General features: G+C 46.4%; 1 protein-coding gene across 2 annotated transcripts in view; it reads left to right on the plus strand.

Annotated features, from left to right (window-relative positions):
* Positions 1-17696, plus strand: part of FAM135A (family with sequence similarity 135 member A) — a 1101526-nt gene that overhangs the window by 668830 nt on the left and 415000 nt on the right. The window lies entirely within an intron of this gene.

The raw sequence follows: 17696 nt of genomic DNA on the forward strand, positions 1-17696 counted from the left end.
TCTCCTTTCACACATGAAACTTCAGTTTTCTTAAAATTTAAACTGCTACCTTTGTCATTAATCTTTCTCTTTTCATCTCTACACGCTTTAGAGAAATGCCTATTCTTCCACACTTGTTGCACTCTTTTCCAATAGCAGGGCAGAATTTGAAAGAAGCCACATGACTGTAACTCCCACATCTAAAACATACAACACGATTTTTCCCAAAATTCTTATTAGTCGGAACATTTTTGGTAACAGTGTTCATTGCACATATTTCATCAGTTGATTTATCATTCCTTCCACTCTTTATATTAGTTTCCTCTATAGTTTTCATCCATTTATTGGTCTGCTCAAACCCTTTGGCAGTGGAAATGCTTTCTTACAAAGTTGGATTCCCCATGATCCACAATTGCTCTTGAGTTTTTTAGTTTTTTACGTTGACAATGATTTGATCTCTGATCATTTCATCAGTCATATTTCCAAAATTACATGACACTACCAAAGCTCGCAACCCTGTTAAGAAATCATCAAAAGAGTAATTGTCTCTCTGTGCCCTAGTATAAAATTTATAACGATTGAGGGCAATGCTTGTCGTAGGTTTAAAACGTGTTTCCACACGAAGCATAGCTTCATCGAAAACACCTGAATCACCAGGAACAGGCTGTTAATTTCTAAACAGAGCCTGTCCTTCTGACCCCAAACAATGAAGAAAAATATTATTTTTCCTCTCATTCCCCATCCTTTCTCCACCAATTGCCTTTAAATACGTTAAAAACTCTTCTTTCCACCTATTCCAAGGAATGGGTGGATCTCCTTTACTTTGGAGAAACTTAGATGGGGGATCAAATTGCATGTTGTACTAGGAATAATCAACAGGTAAAAGGAAACTTAAATACTATACGATAATACAATATATATGCAGTTGTATCTATAAAATAAAAGGAATTGTTGTAAATATGCTCCACAGTATATTGGACTACAGTCTTTAGTCAGTTCAGTAATTTGATGTACAACAGCTGTGCACATCAGCGAAAATGAAAATATTCAAAGATTTAAGATAGGCTCTAGTCTTTAGTACATAGTTTCCACAGATAATGCACTGCGCGTGTCATAAATTCTTCTTTTAAATACCTTGCGTACGAATAAATGTTGCCCTGTAGTCTCTATAAATGTACTTCGTGAAACGCCGTAATGAAATAACACCGGCGAAACAAAATGGCCACTGATGACATCAGACGTCACGCTACGTATTGCAACACGTGATGACAACAAACGCTTGACGTTGCTCCAAGTGCACGCTTAAAGTTTCCTTTCTGATGGACAACAACGATGTCATGGAAATCACGCGTTGCACGCTCACGGTCTCCGTCTGCAGTGTCTATATCCAAAACAAAACACGGATGCCATGGAAACCAGGAGCTCGTCGTGCGTTGTTCCAAGAAACGTTGGTTTACACAAAAAGGTAAACGAAGCTTAAAACAGGCAGAGGCCCACATGCATCATTGTTTCATTTTGCACTTCCTAATTTGCGATTTTTAGGGAATCGCAAATTAGGAAATGCAAAATGGGATGCATGTACATTTTCTCAAAATATTTGAGAATCTGTAAAAATCGCAATTTTTACCGATTCTCAAATATTATGCGATTAGCAAAGTGCGAATTCGCAATTCCCATTCATTCCTATGGGCTAAAATGCCCATAGGAATGAATAGGAATTGCGAATTCGCACTTTGCTAATCGCAAATCCTGATTGCATTTCAAGGATGGAGAGGGGGGTTCAAATGACCCCCCCTGCACCCATGAAATGTTGTTTTCGCATCATGTTGCACACACACATGTCCTAAGGACATGTGTGTCCGTAACATGAATGTGTAAAAAATGCTTTTGCAGCGTTTTTAACACTTTTTGCAAATTTACCGAGTGGTTCAACCACTCGTTAAATTTGACACCCTAATTGCGAATTCGCAATTATAAAAGTAATCATGCATTGCTTTTAAGAAATCGCAAATTTGCGATTTCTTAAAAGCAATCGCATTTTTAGAAATCGCAAAAATGTGCGATTTCTAAAAATGCTTGATGCATTCCAAAAAGCATTTTTGGAATCGCAAACGGCCGATTTTAAGGAATCGCACCGTTTGCGACTCCAAAAATGCTTGATGCATGTGCCCCAGAAACTCATAGAAGATCGTTGTTTGGAGGCAAAATGTTCTTCTTTTCACCAAATTCAATTGTAGATGGTGCCAAAAAACATGGTGCAAATTGTACAGCTCCAAACCCAATACTGCGTTATCAGGGCAAAAATCCATTAAAATATCAGAACATGACCTCCATTCCGTTTCCAAGGTAATATATATTTAAGGGTATATATATCCAAAATCCAAAATTTTAAGTTCCAAAGTTGAAATCCAGAAAATTCGATAAAAATCAAAGAAAATGGGTGTACCACACCTGTGCTGCAAAAAGTAGTAGTAGTAGTAGTTGCAAATGCTACTTACCAGTATGCATCTGTTCTTGGCATGTAGGGCTGCTGACATTCATATCTGTGCATAGTCCGCACCTAGTGTTGGGTCCGGATGATTGCACATTGTTGTCCTGGAAGAGTCTTCGAAGTATCACGAGATAGGTGGCTCCTCCCCTGGACTACAGTGCGCATGGGCATCGCCTCCATCCCCAGATTGTTTTTAGCCATTGGCAGAGATGGAGTGAGAAGTGAGTGATGACCATGCTATGAGCATATATGTGTATATGAATACATACTGCAGCTGCTACAGGCGCCGGGGAGGAGGGTGGGCGATATGAATGTCAGCAGCCCTACATGCCAAGAACAGATGCATACTGGTAAGTAGCATTTGCAGTTCGAGGCATGTGGGCTGCTGAATTCATATCTGTGCATAGAATACATAGCAGTCCCTCCATTAGCGGCGGCCGCCCGTGCCAGCTGCAGCAGTCTGAAAAAGTGTTTTTAGAACAGCCTGACCAACAGCTGCCTGTTGTTTTGAATGCACGTCTACACAGTAGTGCTTAGTGAAAGTATGAGTGGTAGACCATGTGGCTGCTCTACAGATGTCTTCTAAGGGAATGTTACCTAAGAAAGCCATAGAGGCCCCCAACTTCCTAGTGGAGTGGGCCCTCGGTGGTATAGTGAGAGTGCGCTTTGCTTTAGCGTAGCAGATCTGAATGCACTTTACTATCCATCTAGCTATTCCTGCTTTGGAGATTGCATTTCCCTTGTGTTGTGTGGCAAAAGCAACAAAAAGTTGTTGGGTTTTGCGGAAATCTTTTGTCCTGTCCACATAATACATCAAAGCCCTTTTACATCAAGGGTGTGGAGCATCCGCTCCGCCAGCGTCTCTGGGTTTTGGAAAAACACCGGCAATTCAATGGTTTGGTTTATGTGAAAGTGTGAGACCACTTTTGGTAAGAACTTAGGGTTAGTGCGGAGCACCACCCTGTTAGCATGTACCTGGAAGAAAGGTTCTTGGATGGTGAGCGCCTGCAGTTCGCTGACCCTCCGTAGCGATGTGATTGCTACTAGGAACGCAACCTTCCAGGTTAAAAATTGCAGCTCGCAAGAGTGTAGTGGCTCAAAGGGAGGACCCATCAGCCTTGTAAGAACCACATTGAGGTTCCATTCCGGAGCTGGTGGAGTCCTTGGTGGAATGACTCTTTTGAGTCCTTCCAGAAAAGCCTTGATAGCAGGGACCTTGAAGAGTGACAGGTGCTGCCTATTCTGGAGGTATGCTGTCATAGCCGACAGGTGAATGCGGATGGAAGAGTAAGCTAGATTACAACGATACAGGTGAAAGAGGTAGCATATGATGTTTTGAATGGAAGCGTCTAGCGGGTCAATGCTGTGCTCCACGCAGTAGACGACAAACCTCTTCCATTTAGCCGCATAACAAGCTCTAGTAGTGGGCTTTCTTGCCTCCCGAATAATGTCCATGCAATCGGGAGGAAGATTAAGGTAGTCAAACTCTAGGACTTCAGGAGCCAGATCGCCAGGTTGAGCTGTTGCGGATCTGGGTGCTGAATGTCGCCATGGCTCTGCGTCAGAAGGCTGGGAGTGAGATGAAGCCTTTGATGCGGTACCACGGAGAGTTCCAGAAACGTGGTGTACCACGGTTGGCGAGCCCACGTTGGAGCAACCAGGATGAGCGTCATCGAGTGTTGCCTGAGCTTGCGTGCCACCAGCGGTATCAGAGGTGCTGGGGGAAAAGCGTACGCAAATCTGCCTGACCAGTTCATCCACATCGCATTGCCCTGTGATTGGGGGTGTGGGAATCTGGCGGCGAAGCTTTGGCATTTTGCGTTCTCCTTTGTGGCGAACAGGTCTATCTCTGGATGACCCCACCTTTGGAAGTACGGTTGGAGTACTGATGGATGTAACTCCCACTCGTGCATCTGATGGCTGTGTCTGCTGAGCAGATCCGCCATTTGATTGTCCTTGCCTGGGAGATGTTCTGCCATGAGAAAGATGTTCCTCTGAATGGCCCACTTCCACATGCTCTGAGCCAGATGAGACAGCAGTGGAGAGTGTGTGCCTCCCTGCTTCTGGATGTAGTACATGGCCGTCATGTTGTCCGTCCGGATCAACACGACCTTGTTGCACAGATGTACTTTGAACGCCTTTAAGGCCATGAAGATTGCCATCAGTTCCAACACATTGATGTGCATCTTCCTTTGCTGAAGTGTCCATAGTCCCTGCACAGTGTAGTGGAGTACATGCGCTCCCCATCCCTGGAGAGAGGCGTCCGTTGTCAGGATGATCTGTGGGACAGGCTCTTGGAATGGTCGGCCCTTGCAAAGGTTTTGTGGATTCCACCAATGCAGAGAGTTGTATGCCCGACCGCTCACCAACACTAGGTCTGTTAGTTGCCCATGAGCCTGAGTCCACTGACGTGCTAGGCACTCCTGAAGCGGACGCATATGTAGTCTCGCGTGCGGGACAATGGAGATGCAGGAGGCCATCATGCCTATCAACTGCATGAACACCTTCGCCGGAAGCGAGTGCTGGGGTCTGAACCGTTGGATCAGCGCCTGGATACTGGCGATTCTCACTGAATTCGGCTGCGCAGTGGCTGCCAGAGTATCGATCGTCGCGCCCAGATACTGTCGCACGTGGGCGGGCTGGAGATGGGACTTTGGGTAGTTCAGAGAGAATCCCAGATCGTGCAGGAGATGAATGGTGCGTGACACGTGGTCCACGCACTGCTGCTCCGTCTTTGCCTGAATAAGCCAGTCGTCTAGATACGGAAAGACATGGATGTGCTGGCGACGGAGATGCGCCGCCACAGTCGCTAGGCACTTTGTAAATACTCTCGGTGCCGTGGTGACCCCGAACGGCAGGACTCTGAACTGGTAATGCTGGTCTAAGATCTTGAATCTGAGATACTTTCTGTGTGAAGGATGCAGGGGAATATGGAAATAGGCATCCTTCAGATCCAGCGTTGCTAGGAAGTCCCCTTGCTGAAGCAGGGGAAGCACCTGCTGCAATGTGAGCATATGGAAGTGCTCCGAGTTGATGTACCAGTTCAGGGGCCTGAGGTCCAGGATCGGCCTGAGTGATCCGTCCTTTTTGGGGATTAGAAAATACAGGGAGTAAACTCCTGTTCCCCGTTCTTGCAATGGAACGAGCTCTATTGCCCCTTTTTGCAGCATGACCAGTACTTCTTGCTGCAACAAGGTCAAATGCTTGTCGGACATAGCACGGCCTCTTGGCGGTATGTCCGGTGGAATGGACGTAAGTTCTAGACAGTACCCGCACTGGATAATAGACCTCACCCACCTGTCCGTGGTGATGGACCTCCACGCCGGCAGGAACTGCTGGAGTCTCCCCCCGACAGGTGTCGTGTGATCGGGGGGGAGTGACAAGACGTCACTGCTTGTTGGAGGCGGTGGACCTGGAGGCATTGTTTCCACGTCCCCTGCCTTTGATATTATTGCCTCTGTAGCCACCCCTGCCCTTGTTGTTGTTATACGAGGACTGGGTGTTACCCTTGTAGTATTGCGTTGACTGGGATGCCTGGCCCCTTGAGGTGCCTCTTGAATTGGAGCGGCGAAAAGAACTCCCCCGAAACTGCTGGCTTTGCAAAGCCCCCATAGACTTGGCAGTTTCGGTATCTTTCTTCATCTTTTCTAGGGAGGCATCCACCTCAGGGCCGAACAGATGGTCAGGATTCACTGTTTGACCCAATATAGTGGTTTGTATGTCGGGTTTGAACCCAGAAATTCGAAGCCAGGCATGGCGTCTAAGTAAAACGCTAGTATTGATAGCCCTGGAGGCAGTGTCTGCCACGTCAAGGGCACATTTGATGGATGCATTTGTTATAAGTTTACCCTCCTGAATGAGCATCTCCCCCGCCTCCTTGTATTGGTCAGGCAAGTGTTGCAGGATGGCCTCTAATGTGTCGTAATGGGCCCTATCATAACGTGCAAGCAGGGCTTGGGTGTTAGAGATCCTCCACATGTTTGCTGCCTGCGCAGCAATGCGTTTGCCTGATGCCTCAAATATTTTGGATTCCTTATCTGGGGGAGGAGCATCACCAGTAGTCTGCGAATTCGCCCTTTTTCGAGCGTTGGACACCACCAGGGAGTCCAATGGCAAATGTCCCTTAATGTACGTGGGGTCCGTGGGCGCCGCCTTATACTTCCTGTCGATGCGAGGGTTGACCACCCGCGCCCGGGTGGGTTCCTTGAACACCTCCTGTGCATGCTTCAGCACCCCTTTAAGCATCGGCAGTGTCTTGACTTGTTTTTCGGCTACCGAGAAGGTGTCGACCAAGAAATCGGCATCCACGGGGTCGGAGTGCAGTTCGACGTCATGGTTCGCTGCAGCTCTCTCTATTAATGCATTGAATGCCGCCGAGTCCTCCGTCGGGGACGTCTTCGCGGCGAAAAGTTGAGTGTCCTGGCCCGACTGCGGGTCGTCTGCGTCGCCTCCTGCTGTCCAGGGCACATGCTCCTCTTCCGGATCCGAGTACGCAGGATAGTTGTACTCATCCTCTTCCTCGTCCACCTCGGGCACGGGGGAGTGTGCCGGCGAGTGTTCCGGGGCCTGTGGAGACAGAGGTTCCATCAGAGCCGAAGAGTCTCTCTTGTTCTTGAGTGGAATCCTAAAAGGTTCCAAGGCCGGCTCCGATGTAATCTTTCGCTTGAGGAGCGATAATTTCCCGGTGTTGGCGTCGATGATCACCTCACGACGTTCCTCCACCGCCAGCGGTTGGAGCCGAAGCTTCGATACCACCAATGCAGCCTTCGGCGTCAACACTTCTTGAGAGTGTCCGCTCTGCTTAGGCGCGAAAGCCTTCGGCGCCGACTTGGGAGGAAGGGTAAAACGAATGGGCGTTTGTTCCTTGGCAGGCTTCGGCGTGGGCTTAGGCACTACAGTGTCCTGGCTGGGAACCACAGTAGACTGTTGGATCCGCCTTAAGGATTCTCCCACCTTCTTTGTAAGGGATGCCGAGGGCTGAACCGTCTCGAGCGACTCTTCGTCTCCGAGAGCCCGGTCGTCGGTAGGCCTCTTCTTCGGTGCCGACGCCCCATGGCCTGGCGCACCGTCGGCGTGACGCTTCTTCGAAGCCGTCTTCGGGTCCGCGACCTTTTTCGGTGCCGACGCAGCCGCGTCGGGTGCCTTCACCTTCGGCGCCGACCCCAAAGGCTTCGGGTCGGCCATTTTGGCGCGGCTCTTGTGGTCGGCCATCTTGGCGTGGCTCTTCAAGTCGGCCATTTTGGGTTTCGTGGAAGTTGACGCCTCCAGAACCTTCTTCACTAGCGGCACTTTCGGTTTCGGTTTCGCATCCGAAGGGGCGAGACCAGTTGGCTTCACTTTCGGTTTCTTGGCAGAAATGTCCGTGACCGGGGGCGGGGACGTAGGACTTAAAGTTAGATCTTGGGTAAGGCCCGAAGGCGATCCCTCGACCTGGGCCGTATGACGGGGAGTAACCCCGGAGTCTGGTTGGGGATGCTCTTCCTCCGAGCTATCACCCATCGTGGCACAAATCAGTTCGTCGTCCCCTACCTCACCGGAGACTTCGTCGTAGGCCTCCTCATCCGCGTCATAGGTCTCTTCCTCAGACGCGGGGCCAGAGTCCGATCCTTGTACGTCGTCCGCTTCCTCGACAGATTCCTGAAAGATGTCATCAGGCGGGGGCGCCGAAGCCGACAATTGAGCCTGGAGCCGATTAGCCCGGCGAATCTTCAGAGTCTTCTTACTCCTAAATTTGGAACACGCCATGCAGGTGTCTTCACGGTGATCCGGTGACAAGCATGTATTGCACACGGGGTGCACGTCGAGGTGCGAGTATTTAGAGTGACACAGCGGACACTTCTTGAATGGAGTCCGCTCCATAGCAAAGGGTGTAGTGTAGGCCCGTCCGCGTCGAAAGCACGTGGAAGGGTTGTAGGAGATCGGAGCTGAGAGTCAGTAAGAAACCCGAACGCAACTATACCGACGCCCAGCCTAAAGACCTTTTGGCCTCGAGTAAAAGTCGAACAACTATCGGTTCCGATAGAGGGAACCGAAAACACATCCGAACCCGATGGCGGAAAAAACAATCTGGGGATGGAGGCGATGCCCATGCGCACTGTAGTCCAGGGGAGGAGCCACCTATCTCGTGATACTTCGAAGACTCTTCCAGGACAACAATGTGCAATCATCCGGACCCAACACTAGGTGCGGACTATGCACAGATATGAATTCAGCAGCCCACATGCCTCGAACAGTTAGTACTTGACACCCTCGTCGCCAAATTTTGTAGTAATCTTGAGAAAATCCAGTTTAGTTTCAATAATTTAATGAAGAACAGCAGCACAGCACTTCAACCACCAGCAGGTTTCTCCAACTCCTCACATTTCATAACATTACAATTCCAAATGGAATTCACAGGATGGTGTGCATGTGCCAGGAAAAAAGATACATTCTACTTGAAAGGGAAATACATACCACAACAGAATAATCTAATAAAAGGGAAATATACAATAGGATGTAACACAGTAGAATCTTGAATGGTATTTAGTCATTTACTGGGAGGCAGTGTAGGCATCTGTAATTGGGTGCTATAGGTTATATTTCTTTGCCAAAAATCAGTCTTTGTTCTCCATTTTTTTTCTCTCCCCATCGCCCTCCGAGATCGCTGTCCTCACGCGGTCGCTTATTGGATAACGCCTTGTGCTTAGCAATACAGATATTTAAAGCCCACATGAACATGTGCAGTTGCAGCCATGTTTAAGAAGGGTTGTAAGCGCCAGGATCCTAGCACCGCCCATACGCATTATTTGTTCACTACAGCGCTTAGAAAAGGCACATAATGCGCTATGTGAAAAGCGAATACTTCAATAAGCAAGCGAGCAGAGTCCACGTGTAAACAAACTTAAGGATGTAGAAAATGCATTCATATTTTCGTCGTAAGACGATCTGCCTGCCGAAGAGGCGATGTGCCCATGAGCCCGATCATTTTTGTGGTCTCAGGCACAGGACAGCCTGTGGGTGGGGCAGACAGTCACCATCCTTACTTCTGCTGCAGGGTCTCGCGTCAAACAGCCCAGATTGTGATATCTTTTACTGGAGTCATTGAAAATGAAGCAAAAACTATACGTTTGCAACTCTCCGGGAAATGTTCTGGTACGTTTTATGGGAAGCGATTTACAAGAGGGAACGAGAGCACATCCCATATTTTGCTTAAAATCGCTTCGACAGTTGTACGATTCAATAGCTGAGAACTAGAAATTGATTTTGATTTTGACGAGGTGAGCGCTTCGGCTCCCGATTACTCACTAAGCCCAGAGAGCTGTTCTTCAATAAGACGTTTCTTATGAATATTTTTTTCTATACCACTGTTAACTTTTCCCATTATGGGAAGTTTCTAATCTATATTTTTCGTTCTTAAAAATATAGAGATTTCCGAAGCAAGTTTTATTGAAAAGTGTGACTCCGTTAAACTTTTAACTGCTCGCTTGCTTCACTTGTTTGTTTTTTCTGTCAAATCCCATTATTGATCCCGCTTCATCCATAATCCCTAGTCATTCAAATATTGAAAATCCTGCATTATTACCGCTCATCGGTGCAGTATGTGGGCGCATTTCCAAGGGATTGGGGTTTATAGTGAACATCGGTTGCTCTTTTAATGCCACCACTTTCCTCAAAGGTTTTAAGACACGTATTTATATAGCGCTTCACACAGCGCATGTGCCGCATCAAAGCCCTATGTTTCTATTTTCCTATTTGCGCTGCGAGGCCACACCACTGCCAGAATGTACGCTATGTAAGCACGCGTATTCGAAAACTACCGGCTATGATAATACTTAGAATTGACCCCTCTTGTAGTTAGTTGCCTGGCATCAGTAGTCTATCTGATCTCACCGGGGAGAAGGGGCAGGCAGGAGAGGTGGTGGGTACAAGACTATTTTTGATGTGGTGGGGTACTTACCCATGCCTGGAGGCCCGCTAAACAAGCATTTGCAATGCAACAAGTCTCACATTTCGCATGTTTTAAAAATGAAAACAAAAATAAAAGGCATTGTTATTTGCATTGTCAATAGCTCAAACTCGTGTAAATGCGAGACCTATTGCACTGCGAATGCTTGTTTTCAGTGGTATACCTATATTTATGTTACATAAAGAAACATAATAATGGTACCCTGTCTGAGATCACTGGGATGACCAACTGCTGAGAAGCACTTTTGTTGGCATTACTGCTTTCTGAGAGTCATAGGGCTTCAAGGTGACATTGAATTGGTTTGGTGCTTTATGGCCCAGTTTCATTTTCTGTGATGGCATATTCTTTGACACGGTGCTTACGGGGTCTGCCCTGTCTCACAAAACCATCTGTTGGCGTCATTGTTAGGTTCTTTACTTTTTGCATAGCACACCTTGCTTAAGGATTTGTGATGAAATATTGTTTTGTGCTTTGTAAGTTCGTGCTTATCAGACTATTCTCCTTCTCTGTTATTTAAACCTGGTTATGAACTACCATTGTTATCCTCCTTGCAGATAGTTATCGATCTGACAAACCAATTTCCTTACCTAGTACCGCATTTCATTGTCTTTGTTACTGGAGCGCTTCCTGTTCCTTGTGGGGACTCTTCTGTGTCCTAGAGTGGACATTTATTAGTAATAATCAATAAAGACTGTGGTAATAATGAGTAACAAACAGGTTGGTGTCGGTTAAGGTTGTCGCCACTGCTCAAGTCAATATATTCATTATTCCTGTTGGCATTTTTCTCTGCACCGTCTGTCAAAGGTGGGAGCACTGCTGTTTCAGGTAAAGAGAGCTCTGAATACTTGACCTGCATTTCAAAGTTGCCATTCTAAGTCTACTGGACCATGTGAGTAGACGCAAATGAGCAGTAAAGGTCTAGCTCAAGGTGGATAGTATATTGTATGACTTGGAGGTTCAGTACAACTAGATGATAGCATTTCCAATAAAGATGTGGCTATGCAGCCAGTGATACGTTAACAAAACTAGGTATTAATATCATAACATATACAAATACGTTTACAGTACGAATTATATTCAAATATTAAAAAGTACACCAAATCGGTGCTCAGTAAAGTTGCAATGAAGCACTGTACAGTGTTAGAACCAGGGCACTTGGTTTTAAGCATTATTCTCTATTGGCGATCCCTAAATGATTCCACAAACTGGAACACACATGAGAACGAATCCTTTCTAACACCTATCCATGCTGTCTTCTCGTATATTTCTCTCGTTTTCCCCCTCTAAAAGTTGGTGTTTCCCATTTTTAGTAACCTCCTCTTGTTCCATGATGGAGGACTCAAATATTTATTTAGATCACACAACCTTGCTGATACAGTACCATAACTGACATAGCCAACTTTAAGACTATCTCCAAGATAATCGAGTCATTGATGTCAATTCACATTGTATATTGTATGCTTGTAATGTCCTTCTGGATTAATTCATTTCTCCTAATGTATACAGCGGACAGAAACTTGTCGCATAATATTGCACAGCATTGAATAACCTATTAAAAATGATTTGCAATGAGAACTAATAGAGCGAAAAACACAACATTTTTACTAGAATGATTTACTGGTTCAAGCAATATTTGCAAACGTACTGTTTGCAACCACTAACCCATCACAGTCAGTAACTCACCCATTCTATTGAACTCACAGACCTCTACTTTTCTCAATCCTAATGATCGCAAACACCAAAAACAGGATGAAACAAAATCCTGATGGCCGATCGCCACTACAGTACATCTGCATCCTCTGAAGCAAAGGGAGAGTGCTCGTCATTCGGGAAAGTGAGTTACTGTGTCTGGAAGATAATGCTGTCTTCTAGTTCAGTGTAAGGTTGTGTTGAGGCATGTGGGCTGCTGAATTCATATCTTAGCATAGATCGCCGCCTAGTGTTGGGTCCGGATGTTTGCACCTTGTTGCTGGAAGAGTCTTCAAAGTATCACGAGATAGGTGACTCCTCCCCTGGATTACAGTGCGCATGGGCATCTTCTCCATTTTCAGATTGTTTTTTTCCGCCATTGAGTTCGGATGATATTCCTCAACTCCCAACTTCGGAACCAAAACTTTTCAACTTTCTAAGGCCAAAAGGCCTTCAACCTCGACGATATTGTTCTCGTTCGGTAAGCCTCTACTCGATAACACTTTCCATCTCGATCCGGTCGTCGACGCGGGCCGTTGGGCCTTTTCGACGCCACATGGGCCTGCTGCTGATGGAAAGGACCCCATTCAAAAGGTGCCCACAATGTCACTCCAAGTTCCCACGTACTGATAAACATACAGTATGCAACAAGTGCCTCTCTCCCGAGCACAACGAGGAGGATTGTCCAGCTTGTGCTCAGTTCCGGTCGAAGAAAACTATCCGGAACCGACGGGCCGCTAGACAAGAGATGCAGCAGCAGGCACCGGAACCGGAGAACATTTTCGATGACGAACACGACCTCCCAGAAGCGGCGGACTCCGACCTCGAAATTGTCACCGTAGAAGACCAGTCGGACTCCGATGACCAGATCACACCGGGGCAAACTGTGAGTACCACACCTCCTACCCCGCTTCCATCTCAAGACAAGGCTCCGGTCGAAGCATCACCTAAAGGCCTTAGCAGAGATCGACAAACCCCTTCAGGACCCCGCCTTCCGGCTCGGCTCTGAAGACAAAACCCAAGCCTTCTGAGACCCCGGGAACTAGCTACACTATTTCCAAAAGGCTGCCGAACGGAAAATGGTTGTCGAGCCGAAGAAAACCATCAAAACAAGGAAGGCCGTCGATCCCAAGAGAATAGTCGACCTGAAAAAGGCAGTTGATCCGAAAAAGAATGTCGACCTAAAATTCCTGGTGACCCGAAGAAGGCAGCCGAGTCGACGAAAAAAACGGTCGATCCGAAAAAGGTTATCAAACCGAAAACACCAGTCGACCCGAAAAAAGGTATCGAACCGAAATCACCGGTCGATCCGAAAAAGGTTGTCGAACCAAAAAAGACGGTAAAGACGAAACACGTCAAAAAAAAGGGAGTCGCCGAACCGAAAAAGGTCACCGACCCGAAAACTGCAGTCGAGCAGAAAGAAGCTCCACAGCCTAAGGCCCTCGAGCCAAAGACTCAAAAACAAGTGACTAAGTCAAAATCATCGGCGCCAAAACCACGGACAGTTGAGGAAGAACTTTTCCACCCTGATCCAGTGGAGGAAGAACAACCTAAACTATATATAGACCCTAAAACAGCACGGGTAACAGTTTGACACAGGAAGAAGAGACCTTTGGACACTGACACTTCTTCCCCTGTTCCTCCAAAGAAGAAAGACTTTGCAACATCTCCCTCAAGGCCTTTCACTCCTCCTCCTCCTTTCTTTCCTGGCATGCCTTATGTACCTTACTCTCCTTCACATTATGATGAGGCAGAAAACATAGGGGACGATCCTCAAGATAACTTTGGAGACCCTGAGGATCAGGATGTGCAGGATAACACATGGGATGACCAAAATGATCCCTATGATGCATATGACCCACAACCCATCCCTGACACCTCTACATATCCTACAAAGCCGTCGCCTACTGACAACACCATTGTCTTTACCCAACTAGTGGATAGGGCAGCTAAATATCACAATGTAGACATGCACACTGACCCAATAGAAGAGGATTTCCTATTCGACACTTTTCCTACTTCAGAAAAGAGCGTACGTACACTTCCTATGTTAAAAGGGGTACTAAAACACGCGCCAGACATATTTAAAGATCCAGCCAGAGCGCATGTCCTCAATCCCAGAATTAAAAAAAAGTATAAGGCAGCCCCTACAGACCCTTCTTATATTAAATCACAGTTGTCTTTAGACTCATTAGTGGTAGCAAACGCTCAAAAGCGAGCTAATTCACAGACAACAGGAGATGCTCCCCCTCCTGACAAAGAGTCAAAGATACTAGAATCCTCAGGCAACAGATTGGCATCCCAAGCAGCAAACACTTGGAGAATTGCGAACACACAGGCTCTATTAGCACAATACAATAGAGCATATTATGACCAGCTGGAAGGTTTACTACAACACCTCCCAGAACCATTCAAATCTAAAGCGAACAACCTAATACAGGAAGGCAAATTTCTAACAAATGCTTCCATTAAATGTGCACTTGACGCAGCTGACACAGCAGCTAGGTTTATTAACACGAGCGTATTACTACACCGGCATGTGTAGCTACGCATTTCCGGATTTAAAAATGAAGTGCAGTCAACCATCCTCAACCAACCAGTTAACCAAGACTTTCTGTTTTGGCCCTGCAGTAGATACCATCTTGGAAAAGATGAAAAAGGATGCTGATACTGCTAAGTCAATGGGCGCACTTCAGTTCCAACAATCCATAAGTTCCTTTTGTCGCTCCTCCTTTCGAGGCTCAGGTAGAGGCAACACATCACAAACTTCCTCTACTTTCAAGAGTAATACCCAGAGCACCTTTAATAAAGGCTCCATCAGAGGAGGTTATAGACGCAATAATAACAAGGGCAGAGGACGTGGTGGCAACAACATCAGAGCCTCCACCGCCACGAAACAGTGACTTGCTCACACTCCCTCCAGACCACTCAACACCGGTCGGAGGCAGACTAACACAGTTTTCTGGAACGCAATTACCACAGACAGGTGGGTGAGACAAATTATCCAGTATGGTTATTGCCTGGAACTCACTTCTACTCCACCCAACATACCACCCAAACACCGTCCTATGTCCAAGGAACACGTCACGCTGTTACAACAACGGGTAACATCCATTCTAGAAAAAGGAGCCATAGAGCCAGTCCCTTTTCAACACCAAGGGAACGGAGTATATTCCCTATACTTCCTTAATCCCAAAAAGGACGGGTCCCTCAGACCAATATTGGGCCTCAGACCTTTGAACCAATACATACTCTTAGAGCATTTCCATATGATCACTCTTCAACAAGTACTCCCATTACTCCAACAAGGCGACTTCCTTGCTACATTAGACCTCAAGGATGCATACTTTCACATTCCGATACATCCAGCTCACAGAAAATACCTCAGGTTCACGATAGAAGGTCAACACTATCAATTCAAAGTTCTCCCCTTCGGGGTATCTAAAGCACCAAGGGTTTTCACAAAATGCCTAGCAGTACAAAATCACATCTGCAGCCCTCCCACTTACAACAATATCTGGGAGCAACAATAGACACCTCAGTGGCAAAAGCATATCCAAATTCAGCCAGGATAGCCAACATGCAGTCTCTAATTCAAAGATTTCACCCACAACATTCCTTGCCAGCTCGAGTGTTCATGCAGCTCATAGGCATGATGGCTTCCTGCATATTCATTGTCCCTCATGCCCGACTTCAAATGCGTCCATTGCGAGAATGCCTAGCACAGCAGTGGAACCAAGCTCAAGGGCAACTAAAAGACCTAGTGTTGTTAGACAGTCGCACTTACAACTCTGTGTAGTGGTGGAACCCACAAAACCTTTCCAAGGGGCGACTGTTCCAAGAGCCGGTTCCACAGGTAGTGGTAACAGCGGACGCATCACTGACAGGTTGGGGAGCCCACCTACTTCAATACGCAGTCCAAGGGCTCTGGACAGTCAAGCAGAAGACACTGCATATAAACCACTTAGAGTTGCTAGCAGTATTTCTAGCAATGAAAGCCTTCTAGAAATACTTGTACAACAAGGCTGTATTGATCCGGACGGACAACATGACAGCCATGTACTACATACAGAAACAGGGAGGGACACACTCTCCGAAGCTGTCTCACCTAGCACAAGCATATGGAGGTGGTCAATTCAAAAAAACATCTTTCTCCTGGCAGAACACCTCCCAGGAATAGACAATCAGATCGCAGATCTACTAAGCAGACACAGCCAACAGATACACAAATGGGAGATTCACCCTCAAGTCCTCCAACCATTCTTCAAAATGTGGGGGCATCCAGAGATAGATCTGTTTGCCACAAAAGAAAACTCAAAATGCCAGTCCTTTGCCGCCAGGTTCCCACACCGGGCAATGCGATATGGATGAACTGGTCAGGCAGATTTGCGTACGCTTTTCCGCCAACCACACTGATCCCATTAGTGGCACGCAAACTAAAGCAACAGTCCCTCACAATGATCCTAGTTGCTCCCACATGGGCAAGACAGCCATGGTACACAACACTCCTAGAACTCTCAGTAGTCCCACACCAAAGGCTGCGCCTATCACCACAGCTGTTAACGCAGAACCGTGGAGAAATCAGGCACCCAGATCCCAATCAGATGAACCTAGCGATCTGGCTCCTGAAGTCTTAGAGTTCGGATATCTTAACTTGCCCCCAGACTGTATGAACATTATCAAGGAAGCAAGACGCCCAACTACTAGAGCATGCTACGCAGCTAAATGGAAAAGATTCGTAATTTACTGTAATAATAACCAAATCAATCCATTAGATGCCTCCATCCAAAACATAATATGTTACTTATTACATCTTCAAAGATGCAATTTAGCATACTCTTCCATAAGGCTACACCTTGCTGCTATAGCAGCATATCTCCAGACCAGACAACACCTGTCCCTGTTCAGAATACCACCTATCAAAGCTTTTATAGAAGGACTTAAAAGAAGTATCCCTCCAAGACATCCACCTGCTCCAGTCTGGAACTTAAACGTAGTACTTACCAGACTTATGGGGCCACCTTTCGAACCACTCCATTCGTGCGGATTACAATTCCTAACATGCAAAGTGGCATTTTTGGTGGCCATTACCTCCCTCAGGCGAATCAGCAAGCTACAGGCACTAACAATTCAAGGACCTTTCATGCAAATACATCATAATAAGGTAGTGCTCCGTACTAACCCTAAGTTCATGCCAAAAGTTATATCAACATTTCAGCTCAATCAGTCAATAGATTTGCAAGTTTTCTTCCAAAACCTGCAATCAGTGCCTGAAAGGGCTCTACACACACTAGATGTAAAAAGAGCTCTATTATATCTGGTTGACAGAACTAAAGCTTTAAGAAAGACAAAACAACTATTTGTTGCTTTTGCTCCACAGCATAAGGGTAATCCTATTTCAAAATCAGGAATAGCCAGATGGATAGTTAAGTGCATTCAAATATGCTATCAAAAGGCCAAGCGCACTCTAACAGTTCCCCCAAAAGCCCACTCAAGGCGCAAAATGGGGGCATCTATGGCTTTCCTAGGAAATATTCCACTAGAAGAAATATGTAGAGCAGCTACATGGTCTACCATACACACTTTCAGTAA

Source organism: Lissotriton vulgaris, chromosome 6 (genome assembly GCF_964263255.1).
Source record: "Lissotriton vulgaris chromosome 6, aLisVul1.2, whole genome shotgun sequence".
NCBI classification, from domain to species: Eukaryota; Metazoa; Chordata; class Amphibia; order Caudata; family Salamandridae; genus Lissotriton; species Lissotriton vulgaris.